At 34.9% G+C, this 19,810-nt stretch overlaps 1 protein-coding gene across 2 annotated transcripts in view; it reads left to right on the top strand.

Moving 5' to 3' along the window:
* The window catches only part of LOC136833319 (zwei Ig domain protein zig-8-like), a 77,082-nt gene that overhangs the window by 27,515 nt on the left and 29,757 nt on the right, over nt 1-19,810 (top strand). The gene's annotated exons all lie outside the window — the stretch shown is intronic.

Here is a 19,810-nt window from a genome sequence, read left to right as displayed (position 1 = left end):
TAATTGTTAGGAGAGGGTGGATAGCAGGATGGAATAAAGATAATATGAAAGGAGGTACAGTAAAAGGAATGAAAGGGGTTGCAACTCGGGATCGAAAGGACGCTGCTAAGAACCTTTCGTAATGCCTAGAGTGCACCCCGTGAGGTGCACTGATGGCATCACCACCCTAGGGGAGTTGCGAAATTGGGTGTCATTCTTTCTTGTTTGGGAAGCGATTTCGCCATGATACTGTCAGTCATTCTTTCTTTCTTGTTTATTGAATGTCCGACGTGAAACTGTGTGTCATTATTTGTATTGTGAATGTTTTTTTTAAGAAAACGACTGTGTTGCCTTGTGTTGTAATTTTGATTAAGCTGGCTTCATGTCAGCACGGGCTCTTGCTCGTAGAGCAGCCCGTAAGGTGTCTTGTTTTGAGGATTTTTTCACGAAAATGTGTCTTGCTTCCTTGTTTTGGAAAAGTAATTTTCAAGGAATTGGTGTCATTGTTTCCTATCTGCTGTATGTTCCATTGAAACTGCGAGGCGCTTTTGCTTTTTTTTTTTTTTTGTATATTCGTCTCGAAATTGAATGCCATTCCTTCTTGTTTTGTGAAAGTTCAACTTGAAATTCCGTGTTATTTTTTCGTCCGTGAAATGTGTGTGATTCATTCGTATTTTGTGCACATTCAACTCGGTATCGATTGTCATTCTTTTTTTTTGTGGCGAGTATTCATCGTGAAACTGTGCGTCATTCTTTCTTATTTTCCAAGTATTCGTCATGGAATTATGAGCCCCCTTTTTTTTGTCACCGTGCGCCAGCGTCTCCTGCTTTCCTAATCTTTGTCATAAAATTGTAATGTAAATTTGTCCATCTTTTTGTACGCTGATCTTCATGGAACTGTGTCATTTTCTATACTTTGTTTCAATCATCATATAAAAAGCTGTTTGCCATTTTCTCTCGTTGATGATATTCGCCCTGAAATTGGATGTCATGCTATCTTGCTTGCGGGAAGTATTTCTTTTTTGCCAAAACAATCTTTATGGCATCAGAGTAATTTTCCTGTCTCTGAAAAGGATTCTTTAATAAAATTTTTTTCAATTTCTTTTCAAACATAGGCTTCGTGAGATTGCTGTGCAAAGTATTCTTAATGACTTTGTGTCACTTATTCTGTAAAAATTATTCTTTGTAATATTCTGTCTCAACTTCGTTGTTTTGTGTTAGATTGTGAGTTATTGTCCAGCTTGTGAAAAATAATTCTTCTGTAACATGATTTTCATGCGAAGATATAATGAATTCGTTTACTTGCTAATGATATTTTATACAGATGAAAGACTGACAAGACTGTCTTGTTTGTTGCAGAGTTTGATATTATAAGCTTTTTTGACACAGGTAATACAATCATTCAATATTAACGTAATACTGAGCAACATACAAGAAGAAAAATAACATGCTGTATGGGAAAGAAGTAAAGTTGTTAACAACTAACACGAGAAACTATGTGATATTTAACAAACCAATAACAGTGCACGCTTTGTATTATTGATACCGATGCAGATTCTTAGTATTTGAGGATGATTCAAGACTAATCCTGACTTTAACATTCATGAAGCACTACGTTTACTATTCATATCTAGGCGTTTATTGAAAATATGGCGAAAATGTAAATTTGTAAGAAATGTCTAAGAGTGTATGTAGTATCTGAGGCGGATATGAAACTAATTGGGTTTTTATGAGCTATTAGCTGTTCATGTTCTTTGCCTGCAATATCAGTTTAAGGTTATTCACCATGCATGCAGTGATATATACACATATATATGAATTGGAATCGTGGGGAACGAACCGCGAAGTTTGTTCAAATAATGGTGTATATATATAGAGTATTTATATATATAGTGTATATCTGACATTTGTGTGTGTGAGAGAGAGAGAGAGAGAGAGAGAGAGAGAGAGAGAACACAATGAACAAAGGAACTTTGAACATAAAACCAAATCACGACAGATGGAATTCGAAGACTTCCAAGTGAAAGAATAATATGAAAATAAACTTAAACCAAGACAGAGAAAACCACCAACTAAACCATCTGAAACTCAGTACCAGCAGAAGAAAAAATGTTTCTCTGAAGACACTTGTAAATGAACCAGTGCTCCAAGAGCAGATTTCCTTTGAACTTGCAAAAGCAAAAACCAGCAAGTGACTCTATCCGTTTCGTATTCCGTGTAAAAGTCAGTGCAAGAGCCTCTTGTTGTCTGTTGTAAAAACTAGCCAAGGCCTCTCGTTACATGCAGTTCCTGGTCGTCCGTGCATTGTTACTGGAATTCTATTCAGTGGGGCAATGGAGGTTGCAGGCAAAGCTCATAGTTCAATAATTATTTTCGTTTTCCATTGTCATGATGAAAAGAATTTTTTTTTTTTTTTGTGGGGGTGGGGGCGGGAGGTTGGTGATGTAGGGGTAGCTTTTATTCTGTTTCCATTGATGAAGGGGCTGGTTATAGCTTTCATTAGCCATTGTTCATCACTTTCATTATTCATTGTTTATCTTTTTCATTACTCAGAGTTTATATCTTTCAGTACTCATAGTTTATCATTTTCATTGTTCATAGCTGATCACTTCCACTAACCATAGTTTATTATTTACCTTACTTATAGTTTATCACTTTCATTGCCCACAGTGTTTCACTTTCATTACTCACATTTTATCATTTTCATTACCCATTGTTTATCATTTTTAATACCCACAGTTTATCATTTTCATTACCTATAGTTTATAACTTTTATTGCCCACAGTTTATCACTTTCATTACTCACTGTTTATCACTTTCATTACTCATGGTTTATCACTTTCATTACCCACAGTTTATCATTTTCAGTACTCCTAGTTTATCACTTTCATTATTCATAGTTTATAACTTTCATTACCCATTGTCTATAACTTTCAATACCCATAGTTTATCGTTTTCATTACTCATAGTTTATTACTTTCATTACCCATAATTTATAATTTTCATTGCTCAGAGTTTATAACTTTAATGACACATAGTTTATCACTTTCATTACCCATAATTTATCACTTTCATTATTACTGTTTATCACTTTAATGACACATTATTTATCACTTTCATTACCCATACTTTATCACTTTCATCGCCCATTGTGTATCACTTTCATTACCCAATGCTTATAACTTTAACTAACCACTGGTTATCCCTTTCATAATACAAGTGTTATGAAAAATATCTATATTTTTTTTTAACCAAGTTTACTTCTGAGTGAATAAGATGAAGTTTCAGTACAATATGTTATCTTAATCCAATCATGTCAGATATATGATCAAATAATCTCTGGAATTGTGACATCAAAACAATATACTTTAAAGCTATGTGAATCTGTTACTTTAAACGTGTCATATCGTATTTAAGGTTCAATCATTTGGTTTGCATAAACAAGACAACATTTGTTTGACAAACGAATGCCGGTGCACTTTTCAACTTAATACTGACATTGAAAGGGAAATATGAGAAGATACCGATAACGAAAGAGACGAAAAAATAAAGATGGAGAAAAGAGATGATAAAGACAAAAATTCCCCAAAGCGACCATTAAGATATCGCCGAAAGGATATGGCTTACGGTGTAACATTTGCATTATTTATAACTTTTTCCAAATAACGATCTCCCTCCGCCCCCCGCTGTGCTACACGCTGCTGCATCAACATGCTGTAACCGGAGTAGCGACGAGCGGGTAATGCCGAGAGAGAGAGAGAGAGAGAGAGAGAGAGAGAGAGAGAGAGAGAGAGAGAGAGAGAGAGAGGCCATGGGAGAAGGTCGATATGTGAACCAGTTCAGAGCCTTATTTGGTAAGCGGTTTTCATTCCATAATTTTAATTTTGCATTAGAGTAAATTCTTCTAAAGCCTATTTTGAGAATCATAAGGTTTCCAGCGGCAAGATAAAGACCTCCACATCCTCCTCCCATTCCGCTTTGGTGGTCTTGTAACACCTGCTAGGCTGCCACATCCCTCATTTAATCCGTAATGATCAGTAATCCTAGGATTTCCGGGTTCGGCAGCTACTGAGCTTTTTTTTTTTTTTACCGTTTTCTCGTAGTTTTTCAAATCCTACAAATCCCGAGGGAGAAAATTTATCAAAGAGATCTCCACCTCTTGCAGTTTTCCTTTTAGTTTTCTGAAAAGAAAACTATTGTGCCGGCTTTGCCTGTCCGTCCGCACTTTTTTCTGTCCCCCATCAGATCTTAAAAGCTAATGAGACTAGAGGGCTGCAAATTGTTATGTTGATCATCCACCCTCCAATCATCAAACATACCAAATTGCAACCCTCTAGCATCAGTAATTTTTATTTTTATTTAAAGTTAAAGTTAGCCATAATCGTGCTTCTGGCAACGCAACAACACAGGCCACCACGGCCGGGTGAGAGCTTCATGGGCCGCGGCTCATACAGCAACTATGCCGAGACCACCTAAGGGTAGATCTATTTTCGGTGGCCTTGATTATGCGCTGTACAGAAAACTCGATTGCGCCCAAGAAGCTTGGGCGAATCTTTAACATGTTTATTTTATCATCTCTCTCGAAGACTCAACTTTCCAACTGTTTCAACGGGTGAAACCACTCACAAATTTATCGTTTTGCCCGGGTGATTTGCCAGATTTATAAGGCAAGGTTTGCGTGTCAGTGACAAACGATATGGGCAGAATACGTGACCCCATGCAATTAAAGAGTAAGTAATGAGAGAAAAAAGCTAACACGTAAGGAATAAATGCTTGACCTAGGGTGATAAAAACTAGAAGGTATAATTCAGTAGTGAGAAAAGAAGGGAGGAATATCATTCGTAAATGTTACAGTATGACGTCCGCAGCCCACCATTTAGAACGAGGAAGGGGGGGAAGGGTTGGGGGGGGATGGGGAGGGGAGAAAGGGGGGAGACAATAAACCAGGGTTATGTAGACCTCTAATCCTTATCGATGGATCTCGTGTGGATCCATGTCGCCGCTACGGGGAAAATTGGTCTTTATTTACCATATCGGAGGCAAATCGCCCCAAAATATCTGCTTAGGCGTGGTGGCCCGGGGTCTACAGTGGTGTTGGAATGGTGGTTCTAAAATCCTATAAACTCGGGCTCGTCGCCTGCAACACGGAAAAGAATAGTTGGAAAACTACCATACATATCTTATGCTCCCTCTATGTTAGATTGAAATAAGGTATATATGTAAAAACTTCAAATTCTAACTTTCTACACTGAATCGTGGCAGCCGTAGTAATAAAAAAATATATATATACAGGATCTGGCGTTATTTAAGCCTTTTCGTCAGGAAAAATTTATATATATATATATATATATATCGTCAGGAAAAAAGTTTTTCTTTATATATATATACTGTATGTATATATATATATATATATATATATATATATATATATATATACATATACATATATATATATATATATATATATATATATATATATATATATATATATATATATATATATATATATGGTGGCGACAGAAGTTCAGAGCTTCTAGGTCAACTTCTTGATGTCAGGGATCTATTTTACGAAACGATAAGATCAGTAAATTTTCTATAAATAAAAAGCGAATGAATATAGAGGAATGAAATTTTGCGAGGGCCTACGGAAGGCCTCGTTGTAATCGACAGTAAGTTTTGCGAAGTATAAATGATTAAAACCTCCTTTTATTTGAAAACAGCCAAATTGAAGGCTACGACTTTAAAGGAGAAGCGCAATGGGATTCTCTAAGATTTAGAATATTCAAATAGTTTAACTATCCGGATGGTGGTGAAGGCCACTCCCAAATTAATAGCCTGTGAACCTCGTGGGTTTTCACTGCATCTACCATAAAACAACATGGCCAATGAGAAAACAGATGTGGCTAACGATCTCATTCTTAAGGCCCCAGAAATAACGTTTTCCACAATGAACGAGCGGGTTCCGTTCTCAGCTACCACTCTGTTGGCCGCGAGTTCGAATCTCCGACCGGCCAATGAAGAATAGGAGGAATTTATTTCTGGTGATAGAAATTAATTTCTCGCTATAATGTGGTTCGCATTCCACAGTAAGCTGCAGGTCCCGTTGCTAGGTAACCGATTGGTTCTTAGCCACGTAAAATGAATCTAGATCTTCGGGCCAGCCCTAGGAGAGCTGTTAATCAGCTCAGTGGTCTGGTAAAACTAAACTTACTTATTTACTTAAGGCCCCAGAAATAACGTTTTCCACAATGAACAGGGAAAACCCAGATTGTTTTCAACATCCCAGAAAACAAAAACCTACGCAATCCAGACGCCCACATTCCTGGAAGGAAGAAGGCGGTCGGATTAATGCGGCGGTAGCGTACGTGACGAGAATGCTAACTACGGAGGATCTTCTTGGCATAAATAACCCGCAGGGAAGTGTCTGAGGGGAACAATTCCCGCGTCTGAGGGGCCTTTACCTTTATAGGGGCTGTGTCTTTATGGTGGTGTCCTCAGAATAGGGTTATTAGTGTTGTTTCGAATATGTATGTATGTATGTGTATATATACTGTATGTATGTATGTATGTATATATATATATATATATATATATATATATATATATATATATATATATATATACACACACACACATATATACATATATACATAAATATACATATATAATGTATATGTACATATACATATGCATATAAATATACATATATACACACTGTATAATATATATATATATATATATATATATATATATATATATATATATAATTTGTGTGTGAAATAACCACAATGCCCTCATAACTTCTCGTTTTCTTCACACTTGTGAAGAATTCGAGAAGTTAAGGCATTGTGGTTATACTTGACATACATATCTGTAAAATGTGACCAGTAGATTGTCTGTATATATATATATATATATATATATATATATATATATATATATATATATATATATATATATATATATATATATATATATACTGTAAATATATATATATATATATATATATATATATATATATATATATATACAAACATGGATATATATACATACATCTAACCTCACTGCAGGAACTATAAATCTTCCTAACAAGGAATCGTGTTACGAAGCAGGGAAAAATCGAGCCAAAGAACACAACGCTGATGTAAAACAACGATAACCCGGATAAGTCCGGAGATAAATAACCTACTCAGAGAGACTCTCTCTGTAATTTTTCAGCCTCGTGGATATTATGTGGCGTGTCTGGGCACAACAGGAATTGTCCGAAACACGCGAAGGTGTGTTTGAAAGACACGGCCATGTCGGCTCCGTATATTTAGCTACGTGCAATTTAGACCCATTTCGTCCCGCTTGTAAACTCTTGGCGAGGTTATCAACCACATGTCCAGGCGAATTCCAGAGGTGTCGGCTCTACTAAATCCTTGAGTTAATAGCGTTTGGTCTGAGTAATAATTGCCATTATATAATGCAAAGTGGACGTGAATATGAAAGCGATAACTGCGCGGAAATGAGTAACTCTTATCAAAGCCATTCCAGAAATACCGGTTCCTTCAAAAGCTTCACGTTAATGGCATTTGATTTAATAAAAAAAATATGACCCCTATAAACAATAGTGTTTTTAAATATCAAAGCCATACTATGAGCCTTTGATGCGTATAACATACAACTGATTTCCTTTGTGAATACGTTAAAGCTCACTTCACCTGCCATAAATGGTTTATGATAACTCAGAAGGGAAATCAATAGCATAAATTGGTTATAAAGTCCTCGATGACACTTTCCTTTACAAATCAACTTATGTTTTACTTCCAGAAATGTAAGTGAAACTTAATGTAGTAGCGTAACGATTGCGCAAGTATATAAAAAAAAAATCATTTAAGTCAGTTCACAATTAATGAACTCATCTGCAGCCAACATAGTTTAAAAAGTGGTATAAAATATATATATATATATATATATATATATATATATATATATATATATATATATATATATATATATATATATATATATATATCAGATTACCAAAATTCAAGAGAAAAGAGTAGAAAGAAAAAAAACACTACCTGAGAAACACGGTTCCTGAGATATTTACATAATGCACCGACCTAGGAAGAAACCGAGTGTAGCCTTTAATTAGCTTCTGTATACGTTAGGCCTCTCTCTCTCTCTCTCTCTCTCTCTCTCTTTCTCTCTCTCTTCTTTCTTTCTCTCTCTCTGAGAGTAAGGGAGTCCCTACGCATGAATGGATCGCAGAGAGAGAGAGAGAGAGAGAGAGAGAGAGAGAGAGAGAGAGAGAGAGAGCAAGGGGAGGGCGGAGGGGGAAGGGGCACTCATCCCTCAGTGCCCAATTAAGATGCAGGTGCCTGGGGAGATTTAAGAGAAGAGGAAGGGATAATGTGTTAAGGACTCTACTGATTATGAGCTCCTTTTCCTTTTCTTTGCTTTTCATCCTCTGAATAGGATTTCTTCTTTTCTCTATTTCATTTTTTTTTAGGGCGTGGCTGACGTCCTACACAAATCGTTACTGTTTCGGTAAAACATATATTTTTTTTTTATTTCCTTAAGGTTTCTACGGCTCTTCGTTTTTCGATCTTTCATTACGACTTAGCTTTTTCTTTTGAATAAAAGGAAATCGCTGTGTTGAAATAACTTCCAGTTAATGACATTCTACGGTATACAAATCGTTTACTGTTTCGGTGAAATAATTTTTTTTTTATTTCCTTAATGTTTCTGCGGCTCTTCATTTTTCTATCTTTCATCACTACTTAAATTTTTCTTCTGAATAAAAGGAAATCCCTGTGTTGAGACAACTTCTAATTAAACTTCTTTATGTATTTTTCTGTACTCATTTTATGATGTTTTATTTTCCTGTTGGATGATACATATTATTAGTAAATATCTTACAATTGCTTCTTTTTTATATCAGTCATTCAATCTCAACACTGCATATCACAAGTGAATTAATTATTTACTGTTCCACAAATTTGTTCATATATATATATTGGGCTTCAACTTTCTTACAGAATATGCACCATTAAGAATTACTTCAAACTGGCAACAAAATATTTTAGTTCCTATTTCACAAAACATACCTAAGCTTCCTTAAAACCACTGGACTAAATTTTCTCTCCCTTTTTTTTTCGTATGAATTTCAATAAATTCCGGGTCTTTACCTCTCCAGACATCACGTAGATTCCGGGAATCGCCTTCATGTTCTTTTCAGTGTCTCGTAAAGTCTTGATTTTGGAAATTGGCTTTGCATTTTGCGTGGCCGTAGCTGTCAGCTTCCGTCTTCGCTGTCACCTGTTCTATTCTTTCTCGGCGCCGCTGGCTGGTGTCCAAAATAATCCCTGTCCACGCGGACTTAGACTCCCAGCGATGGGATATATCGTCATACTTCCGTGTACCTGTCTGCGTGGAGGTTATTTACCACGCAGGACGCCAGTTTGCCTTTCGATGTTTTTTTTTTCTTTTTTTTCCCTGTACTGTACGAGTCGATTTTATTATTATATATGTGAAAGTAATTGTGTAATAGAAAACAAAAGAAGGATGTTAAGTAGACGCATTATACTGCTTATCTGATTTCTACCGTATTTTTTTTTTTACTCAGAGCACAGAACTCAGTAATGCCTTGGAACTGTATCTGCGTGTGAGTGGAACAAACCCATGTATAAATGAAATATATATATATATATATATATATATATATATATATATATATATATATATATATATATATATATATACACACATATACATATATATATATATATATATATATATATATATATATATAGATATATATATATATATATATATATATATATATACATACATACATATATACATATGTATATATAGAGAGATAGAGTATATATATATATATATAGAGAGAGAGAGAGGGAGAGAGAGAGAGAGAGAGAGTATGTGGTTACATACGTGCAGTATTTATGCAAGAAGTGTAAATATAGGGTATGAGAGAGAGAGAGAGAGAGAGAGAGAGAGAGAGAATATGACGCATTACGTTATCTTAATGACACCAGCCAAGAGCACAACTCAACTCCGGGAGACTAGCTTTTTTAAGAAATGCCAGACGGTGTTCACTCGCGAGATAACTCAGAGTCCTCAGCGATTAGACTGAAATAACTGGCTCTCAGATAGAAGTAGTTTTTTCTTTTTTTTTTTTCTTTTTTCTTTTTTTGTCTGAGAAGGTATTACCTTGATAAAGGCAGCCATAGATTTCCACTGCTCTGCCGTGCTTGGAATCAGACCAATTTCTGCGTTTTCAAGACTTCCGTGTTAGGTTGGAGTTAATTATCTTTCATTGAAACTAAAAAAAAAATATATATATATATATATATATATATATATATATATATAATTTTTTATAATGATGGTGCAAAAGCTGGCATTTTGGATATTAATGAATATCGTAAAAAGAATAAGATAAAAACTTCAAAGATTTTTTAATGTTACCCTCAGCGCAAATAACTTCAACTAGCATTTTATGGTATATACGCCAAATTTCGGTGATGATATGAAAATAATAACTAAGAATTTTAAAACCAATGTCATGATTAATTAAAAGCCTGACTTTCCTCACTTTTTCAATAGACCAGAGGTAATGAAATAAACCCTTTATTGGTCAGTAAGATTCCTGTTAGACTCTAGGCATAAAAAACCCAATCTTGATTGTGAAAGATATGAAATATGTTTAAAATATAAACAAACCGTTATGATTTTCATTTTAACGAGTTGCCAAAAAAAAAATAAATAAATAAAAAATTCAAATGAATTCTTAGTTACTAAGATTCCTGAGTCGTTAAAGAACTTACAAACATTATGAATATGCTAAATGTCGAATACATCATATAAACATCATGAAAATAATAAATGTCGATTACATTATACTATGACAAGGAGAACTTAAGATCTATCCAGTGATAAATGAACGGCCATTTTTCTCCAACTAGTGATGTGCAAAAAAAAAAAAAAAGCTCCAGGTAAATCAAAAACGAGTAGAGATTACATTTTACCAGGTGCAGTGAACTTAATATACTTATTAACGTGGCTTCTTCTGAGCGGAATTCAGGAGAATGAAACCACTTTAAGCGAGGCTTCATTAGGCTGTTATGGTCGACACGCAATCTTCTCTCGCTTTGCCTAAATTATATCCTATTGTAAACCCTTGCGTTTACTGAAGTCAAGCACATTCTCCACGACTTATTCTTTTATTCTTTAGTTTTTACTCTTCTGTAAAAGTAAACTACTGAGATGGCCATTTGTCTGTCCATACTCTTCCGTCCGCTCCTCAGATCTTAAACTACCGGAGGCTAGGAGGGCTGCAAATTGGTATGTTGATCATCCAAACCAATCATCAAACATACCAAATTGCAGCCATCTAGACTCAGCAGTTTTTATTTTTATTTGTTGCAGTTAGCCATGATCGTGCGTCTGGCACCGCTATAGTTGCCAACAACACAGGCCACCACCGGGCCATGGCTGAAAGTTTCATGGGCCGCAGCTTAGAGTTTCATGGGACGTGGCTTGGATTTTCATACAGTATTATATGCTGTACAGAAAACTCCATTGCGCCGAAGAAACCTCGGCTCATTTTTTACTTTATTTATATTAATCACTATAAACAAGTTCAACATTTTCTTTACTTTCAGGTTTAGGTTTACGGAATTAAAACGCGCTTGCAGTAGCTTTGTCTATACGTACAGGTACCATTTGCCTGCCTTTGCTCGAAAGCAGAATAATTAAAAGACAGAAAAGCACGCAATACAAGGCGTGACATGAAGATTACGATGTTTTAGTTCCTTTTTTTTTTTTTACTTGTCACACATGAAACACCATCTCTTACGTCCAGGCAAGTGGATAGTTTAGGAAAGAGATGACAGATGGCGTTTTGTCTGTTATCTAAACTGTTAAAAATTTCAATGGCGCAATCTCCAGAGTGAAAGGACAGACTTTGTCTGGCGGTTATCTACACAAATTATTAATTAATTTCTCAGGACCAGGACCTTTTCTTTCTATTAACGATAGTCTGAACTGTGATAATCAATATTTTTTGCTAGTTTTAACTATTAACGATAGTCTGAAATGCGATAATCAATATTTTTTGCCAGGTTTGACTCGGAAGCAAACATCGACTTTCCAGCTGTCCATTTGGATTTACTGACAAAATTCAAAGAAGGTACAATTTCAATACAATTACCATTTCTTTCCAGAGAAGCACTACAATAAACTTAATTGCAGAGATCGTTTGGCGATTTGATTTAAATTCCCTGTTATCTTTCACTGCGAAGTGTAACTGCAAAATCATTTATAATCCCCTTTTTCTTATATTCCACTGTATTTCATATTCAGCATTTCACACGCCGTACTTAATTCAGTATTTTATTTGTGCTTTTCCATTAATCATTTATCTTTCCCTGTGCAGGCTTTTGCAGTCATTTTAGCTTATGCTTCCCTTCTATTCATTTTCAGTATTTCACAAGCCTTATTTATTTCAGCTATTTAATTAGTCTGAATTATTAATAGTTTACTTCACTGACTTATACTTTATCTTTACCTTTCTCGTTTCCTTTAGTAAACATGTTAGATTATTATTCCGCCTTCATTCAAGCTCAGTATTTCGCACGAAATACGCTGCAGATTCTGCCTGCAGCTAACATATTCTGCTTGCGCAAAGCAAAGCAAAAGCACCTTATAAAAAAGCATCACGTAATTTGCTAGGTAAGCTTCAGCTCCCGTGGGATGAGAATAATTTATGGAATAATTCATGGACTCACACTGCTTGTTATCCGCAGGATTAACATGCACAAAACCTGGCATTTTCAGGATGTCATACGTCACGTGACTTACACGGAAGTTTATGCCCGGTTACATGACTTTCCGCGACGCCTCTGACACAGTAATGAAAGGGATTTTACTCACGAGTTTTTCCTGCTTCTGATGGAAGCCATTTTACCAGTTTCCGATATCAATCAATTGGGAATTAAGAGAGACGTGTTTTTACGCCGTGGAGAGAGAGAATCCGATGGACAGTTTGCTCTGGGAAAATACACTTTTGAGAGAGAGAGAGAGAGAGAGAGAGAGAGAGAGAGAGAGAGAGAGAGAGAGAGAGAGAGGAGAGAGGTTAATGCGTGGCACTAAAGAGAAACCTAAAAGTATCCCGAAACAGTTTTTGAAATATTTTTTTCCAATTTACGATGGAGAATTAAATTAATCTTAATCAACAAGTGGCACATTCATATGAAATGCTATTAAATATGAAAACAGCAGATAGGGCTTATGAAGTACGGCGTTATACGAAGATCGAATTGTTGAACTAAAGAAGAAAAAAGAAGAAGAAAAAAAAACCGCTGGTCACAGAATCTGGCGATTACCGGTTGAGCCGAAGTGGGCCCTGAGCCGTCCATACTAATGATAAACTGCAGCACCGTCAGGAAAGTTAACCGAGGTACGAAAGGACTCTTCTTCAATTCAAAAAGGATTTTGCTGCAACTGCATGTAAGCAGCAATTCCATGCTGCTCGTGCGAGCGAGGAATAAAACAACAGACACAAAGTCTGTATTAAGTACACGCACTGTTGAGTCCTCGTGTGATAAACGGGCAATTTCATAAGATAGAAGACTTGAGAAGCCACGTTAAAAAGTTTTTTAATTATTTCAGAATGTCAACTGTTTCCGTCGCTGTACTCAGAAAAGCGAGATATTGCAGAGTCAAGTTCTCTCTTTTCTTCTTCTTCTTCTTCTTCTAAAATGAGTATTTCAGCGTCAACAACGCTGACTGTTGACATGATATCCATTACCCAACGGCTGCTCCAAGAAAGCTGACGCAGCGATTTTTTGGTCTTTCGTTTGCACGCCCCGAGGGTGGTGGTGGGGGGGGGGGAAACCATGCGTTGCATTTTCGCAACAGTAGCTTTAGCGACAATAAGACCCCGCCGACAGCGTTTGGAATGGAACATTTTGCATCTGTCTGTCCTGTTAAAACAAAACTTTAGTCGTTCTTCTGACGGGTTCCATTTGAATGCACGCCTTCCATTTTCTGCGATAAAGAGGCACTGCAAAGAACTACAATATGTCGCTCGTCTGACAGGGTCTGTAGTGCAGAATATATCTCAGGGCCTTCTAATATACTCTGAGTACATTTGAAGGACTTTGGTTACATTCTTAGCTGAGAAACGGAAGCCTAATGCCCTACTGGAGCCACCCTCAGAAAAGGAAAAGGGTGTTGAATAAATAAATATATAAATAATAAATATATAAATAAATATACAGATTAATACATAAATAAATAAATAGATTAATAAATACGGAAAGAGAACTCTTCCTTCACAGACATGTTCCTCCAAAAAGGCAAGAATGGTAGAACCTGCTATTCCTCCCGCAAAACAATGTGATAACTCCGAGTCGTAACTCCGAATCCGGATGCTAGATGGCAGCACCGCCTTAAAACCCTGAATAAGGAAGAGCGGCTCCCATTTTTCGTCCTGGTGTCGCAACGTCTTTCTCCCTAACAGCAGATTCCCATCGATTTGCCGAAAAGCTTCGTATCACAGTGTTTCCATTCGGCGAGGAAAAAGTTTTTGACAGGTTTTTTTTTTCGCGTCGCGTTGTTTTACTGCCGTCATTTATGGTCGGGATTGCTGCGACGTGACGCCATACACTGACGCTAATCTCTTCGGACCCGACACCTGCCGAAATTTATGTCGGCCTGGGTGCTGGAAACCGGGACGTAAACAGTGGCCAATTGTGTCGACGTTCGCAGCGGATTTCGGGTGATCATTACGATTCTTGCGTAGATCTGTACGATAATAATAATAATAATAATAATAATAATAATAATAATAATAATGTTAAATACTGTTGGACATATAGCTACTTTTCATTAGTGCGTGCTGTTAAATGTCGAGGGCATTACCGAACCCATCTCGAAGAAAATAATGAAAGTATAAACAAGAATTGGTTTCACAACTGTACCATGCTTAAAACACAACATACACACACACACAAAACAAATATATATAATCATATATATATATATATATATATATATATATATATATATATATATATATATATATATATATATATATATATATATATATATATATATACACACACACAGAACTGTAAATGGGAGCTGTCAGGTTGAAGGTGGATGTGAAGCGAGCAACCTCTTCCCAAAAGGCTTGATGGATAAAATACATATAAGAGGTTATATATATATATATATATATATATATATATATATATATATATATATATATATATATATATATATATATATATATATACATATATTTATATATACAGTATATATATATATATATATATATATATATATATATATATATATATATGTACATATATTTATATATACAGTATATATATATATATATATATATATATATATATATATATATATATATATATATATATATGTATATACAGTGTATGTATATGTATATATATATATATATATATATATATATATATATATATATATATATATATATATATAATGAACATTATATTCTCTAGAAGTTTGTAGCCTCTTGGAGTTTTGGGACATAGACTTCTGGAATTCTTACATAACGTCCAAACTGGCATTCGGAGGACAGGAAACTGTAAATGTATGTTATTGGTGTATAACACATTAATCCTTAAGTGCATTTTGTCCCCTACTTCTTAAAAATGGATAAAAAGTGGATCTATTATTTGTTTTGTAACCGTATTTTATTTGTATAAGAATGAGATATATGTTACTATGCCCTGATGTCTTATTGTTAACAATGGAAGACTTTTGTTCTTGTATTATTTTGTATATATATATATATATATATATATATATATATATATATATATATATATATATATATATATATATATATGTGTGTGTGTGTGTGTGTGTGTTAGTATATATGTGTCCTGATGTCTTATTGTTAACAATGGAAAACTTTTGTTTTTGTATTAATTTAGTAATATATAGATATATATATATATATATATATATATATATATATATATATATATATATATATATATGTGTGTGTGTGTGTGTGTGTGTGTGTGTTAGTATATATGCATACACACAGACATATATATGTATATATATATAGATAGATAGATAGATATATAGATAGAGATGGTGGAATGTTTGTGTGCGTATGTACACTAATACTAGCAACACCAATCTTTGCTAGAGCAAAGACTGTTCACGCCTTGAACATTTTTGTTGATATCTATTCATGAAAAGTAAAAGGTACAAATCCTTACACTCACACGCATAGCGATGCAGAAATGTAAAATTCCTGTCATGGGAATAACAACGCGATATAAAACATAAACATTTGATAGGCCTTTTGTTCGGTCAGAAACTGTATTTTTGAGAGTATGCAAATTTCAGAGCATTCGCAAAGCCTGTGTAAGGTGACACCATTCTGTATGTCAATTGATAACCGAGTTATTGAAAATAAAATACGATAAAATTAATTGATTCAGGGCCTGACAGAGAGAGAGAGAGAGAGAGAGAGAGAGAGATTTACGTGCTGTAAGATTATACAACTTCCGACCATAAGGTTCAACTGTATAGCTTAGGGGCTATTACTGCAGAGTTAGTAGCCCCCTTTCAAATACAGAGAAACCGCTTTATTAAGCATCTCTCTCTCTCTCTCTCTCTCTCTCTCTCCACACGCACACACATACGTACAGATTAGTAAATTCACAGGATAAATAAGTCGTAAAGCAACCGCACTGAATAATACCATACGTTCAGCTTGTAGAACATCACTGTACAGACTCTGGTATGCAAATGGAAAGTCCTTTGGGAGAGAGATTTATGAAAACCATTCCCCCCCTCCCCTTCCCTCCCTAGCCCCCTCCTCCCCTCTCCATTTCCATCCGACTTTCTTTTTTCGTTTTTTTTTTCCTTCTTCTTGCGCCTACAGCACTCCAATTCTCAGATGGGTCCCAGAAACGGAAATTCAGAGAGGCCCTGGGCTAAGATATGCTAATGGTACCATGATCACGTTCGATGAATTTTCGATATTGGTGCCTCTCTCTCTCTCTCTCTCTCTCTCTCTCTCTCTCTCTCTCTCTCTCAGCGTGAGTGAGTAGTTTTGCGTGTGTGTGTGTGGGTGCGTGAGATGGAGGTGATATTAATACTCTCGTGGTGAGCCGATTAGACAGGATGACTGATTTCTTTTTTTTATCGAGTTTGTCGATCAGATATTTCGGGAAGGTTACTGACATGAGAGTTCTTCATGTGAATATGCGTGCGTGTGTGTGTGTGTGAGTGCGCGCGCGCGCTTATGGGTTTCTCCCAGATACGAAAGTCTTCTTTAATTGTGAGTGACACTAACGTTTACGTACAAAAGAAAGTTTAGATTCTATTTATAATCCAGAAGTAATAGAATTATTTATCATCCACCTATCTACAAAATGTCGACTTAGTACGGCGAAAGGTTTTCGGATGCCACATATTGCTTTATTTATTATTTACATTTCTAAACTGAAATCATATATTGTGTCTACTATAAATGAGGAGTTGTTCATTGGCACAAAAGCTAAAAGAGAGAGAGACAGAGAGAGAGAGAGAGAGAGAGAGAGAGAGAGAGAGAGAGAGAGAGAGAGAGAGAGAGAGAGAGAGTTTGAATAAGTGTTTGAATAAGCTTTGTTCCTAATTTCAAGTTTAAACATATTTGTATATATATGTTTAAACATATATATATATATATATATATATATACATATACATATATATGCATATATATATATAAATATATATATATATAAATATATATATATATATATATATATATATATATATATATACATATATATATATATATATATATATACTATAAAACTGAGATAAAACCCGTGTTAAAAAAGAAAGGAAAGTTGGAATATTTCAGAAATCGGATAAAAATTCTTGTGCTAGTCATCATACCTGCGCAATACCGTTTCATCAATACAGGGCACTTTAGAGAGCAGACCTGGAAATTTGAATATCTATCTGTTGGGGAGTCCTGGAATGATTATGCTTAAGTTATGCTGCCCATTCTATATCTGAGGCGTTCAGTATTAGAAGGGCTTCTCCCCCCAAAATTTTTTTTGAGTTATATGCCATCAGTTTTGGAAATTCAACCTGCTCTAATTTCTTTATTTTTCAAGATACAAAGTTGAATTTTGTAGCGATCAGGAATAGAATAGTAATTATTAAAATATTATAGTTCAACCCCACCCCTTTTTATGGATAAAAAATGGGGATTATTTTAAAGCTGATCAGGCGAAAAACGCCATTTTCTAATGCTAAACACCTGATTTGGCCTTTAGAGCATACCGTATAAATTTCAAATTCTGAAGTTTCTATCCCTCCTATGATTAGGATAATTACTTTTTTTTTTCAGTATACTAAACTGGTGTCTTAATAGCATTGGTCAATGATGCTCAATGCCAGAAATAAAAAACTTTGTAAAACTTTAAATGACTGATAATGAAGCATTTTGATAAAAAAAATAAATTCTGAACTATACAGCATACAAAATTCGCAGTCATAACAACTTTGTAAAAATGGAAATGATTAATAATGAAACATTTTGCCAAAAAGTTTTTCTGACAGATAAACAATAAAAAAATTCGTACATTCGTATAAATGATCCCATAAATGATAATGCATATTTAAATTTAGATTCAAATGAAGTGGTACCACCTTAAAACAAGTAAAATATGCGCCGAAGTTTCTTCGGCGCAATCGAGTTTTCTGCACATCGTATAATCAAGGCCACCGAAAATAGAGCTATCTTTCGGTGGTCTAGGAATAATGCTGTATGAGCCGCGGCCCATGAAACTTTAACCACGGTCCCGTGGTAGCCTGACCTATATCACTGCCAGAAGCACGATTATGGGTGACTTTAACTTAAATAAAATACAAACTACTGAGGCTAGAGGGCTGCAATTTTGTCTGTTTGATGCTTGGAGGGTGGATGATCAACATACCAATTTGCAGCCCTCTAACCTCATTAGATTTTAAGATCTGAGGGCGGACAGAAAAAAGTGCGGACGGACAGACAAAGCCGGCAAAATAGTTTTCTTTTCAGAAAACTAAAAGTGTCACTAACTTTCATAAAAAAAAAAATAAGGCTTTGACCTTACTTCCAACCAACACATTACACATAATCCACACAAATCCTATAATTACTGAAACACAAAAATAGGAAGTTCCCTAAAGAAGGTCTCTCTCTTTCCTAAAACTCTAAAACCCCCACGATAAAGAAGTCACTCCGAAAACAAGCAAAGGAAGACACGAAGAATTGAAAAGAAAGCGACACTAAGGTTAATCGAGCGTAGGCTTATGTATAATCGGTATTTCTCATTATGCTAATGAGGCCGTTAAGTTTATCTTCGCCCCGCTTCTTCTCGCCTCTCGGCGATCAATAGGTGGGAGTTGAGATGTCACTTTGTTTCGAGAGTTTATTTATAGGAGGGAAAGCTTGGAACTTTATATTTCTGTTTATACACACGCACACACATATATATATATATATATATATATATATATATATATATATATATATATATATATATATATATATATATATATATATATATATATATATATGTATATATATAATATATATATACATATGCACACACACACACACACACATATATATATATATATATATATATATATATATATATATATATATATATATATATATATATATATATGATACAATGGTAACAGTCATTAAAAACGGTTTGTATTGTATTTTCCCTTCACAAGACACATTCTCATATAATGGCAT

This window comes from Macrobrachium rosenbergii, chromosome 51 (assembly GCF_040412425.1).
Source record: "Macrobrachium rosenbergii isolate ZJJX-2024 chromosome 51, ASM4041242v1, whole genome shotgun sequence".
In the NCBI taxonomy this organism is placed as follows: domain Eukaryota; kingdom Metazoa; phylum Arthropoda; class Malacostraca; order Decapoda; family Palaemonidae; genus Macrobrachium; species Macrobrachium rosenbergii.
This window is presented reverse-complemented; position numbering and strand designations above follow the sequence as displayed.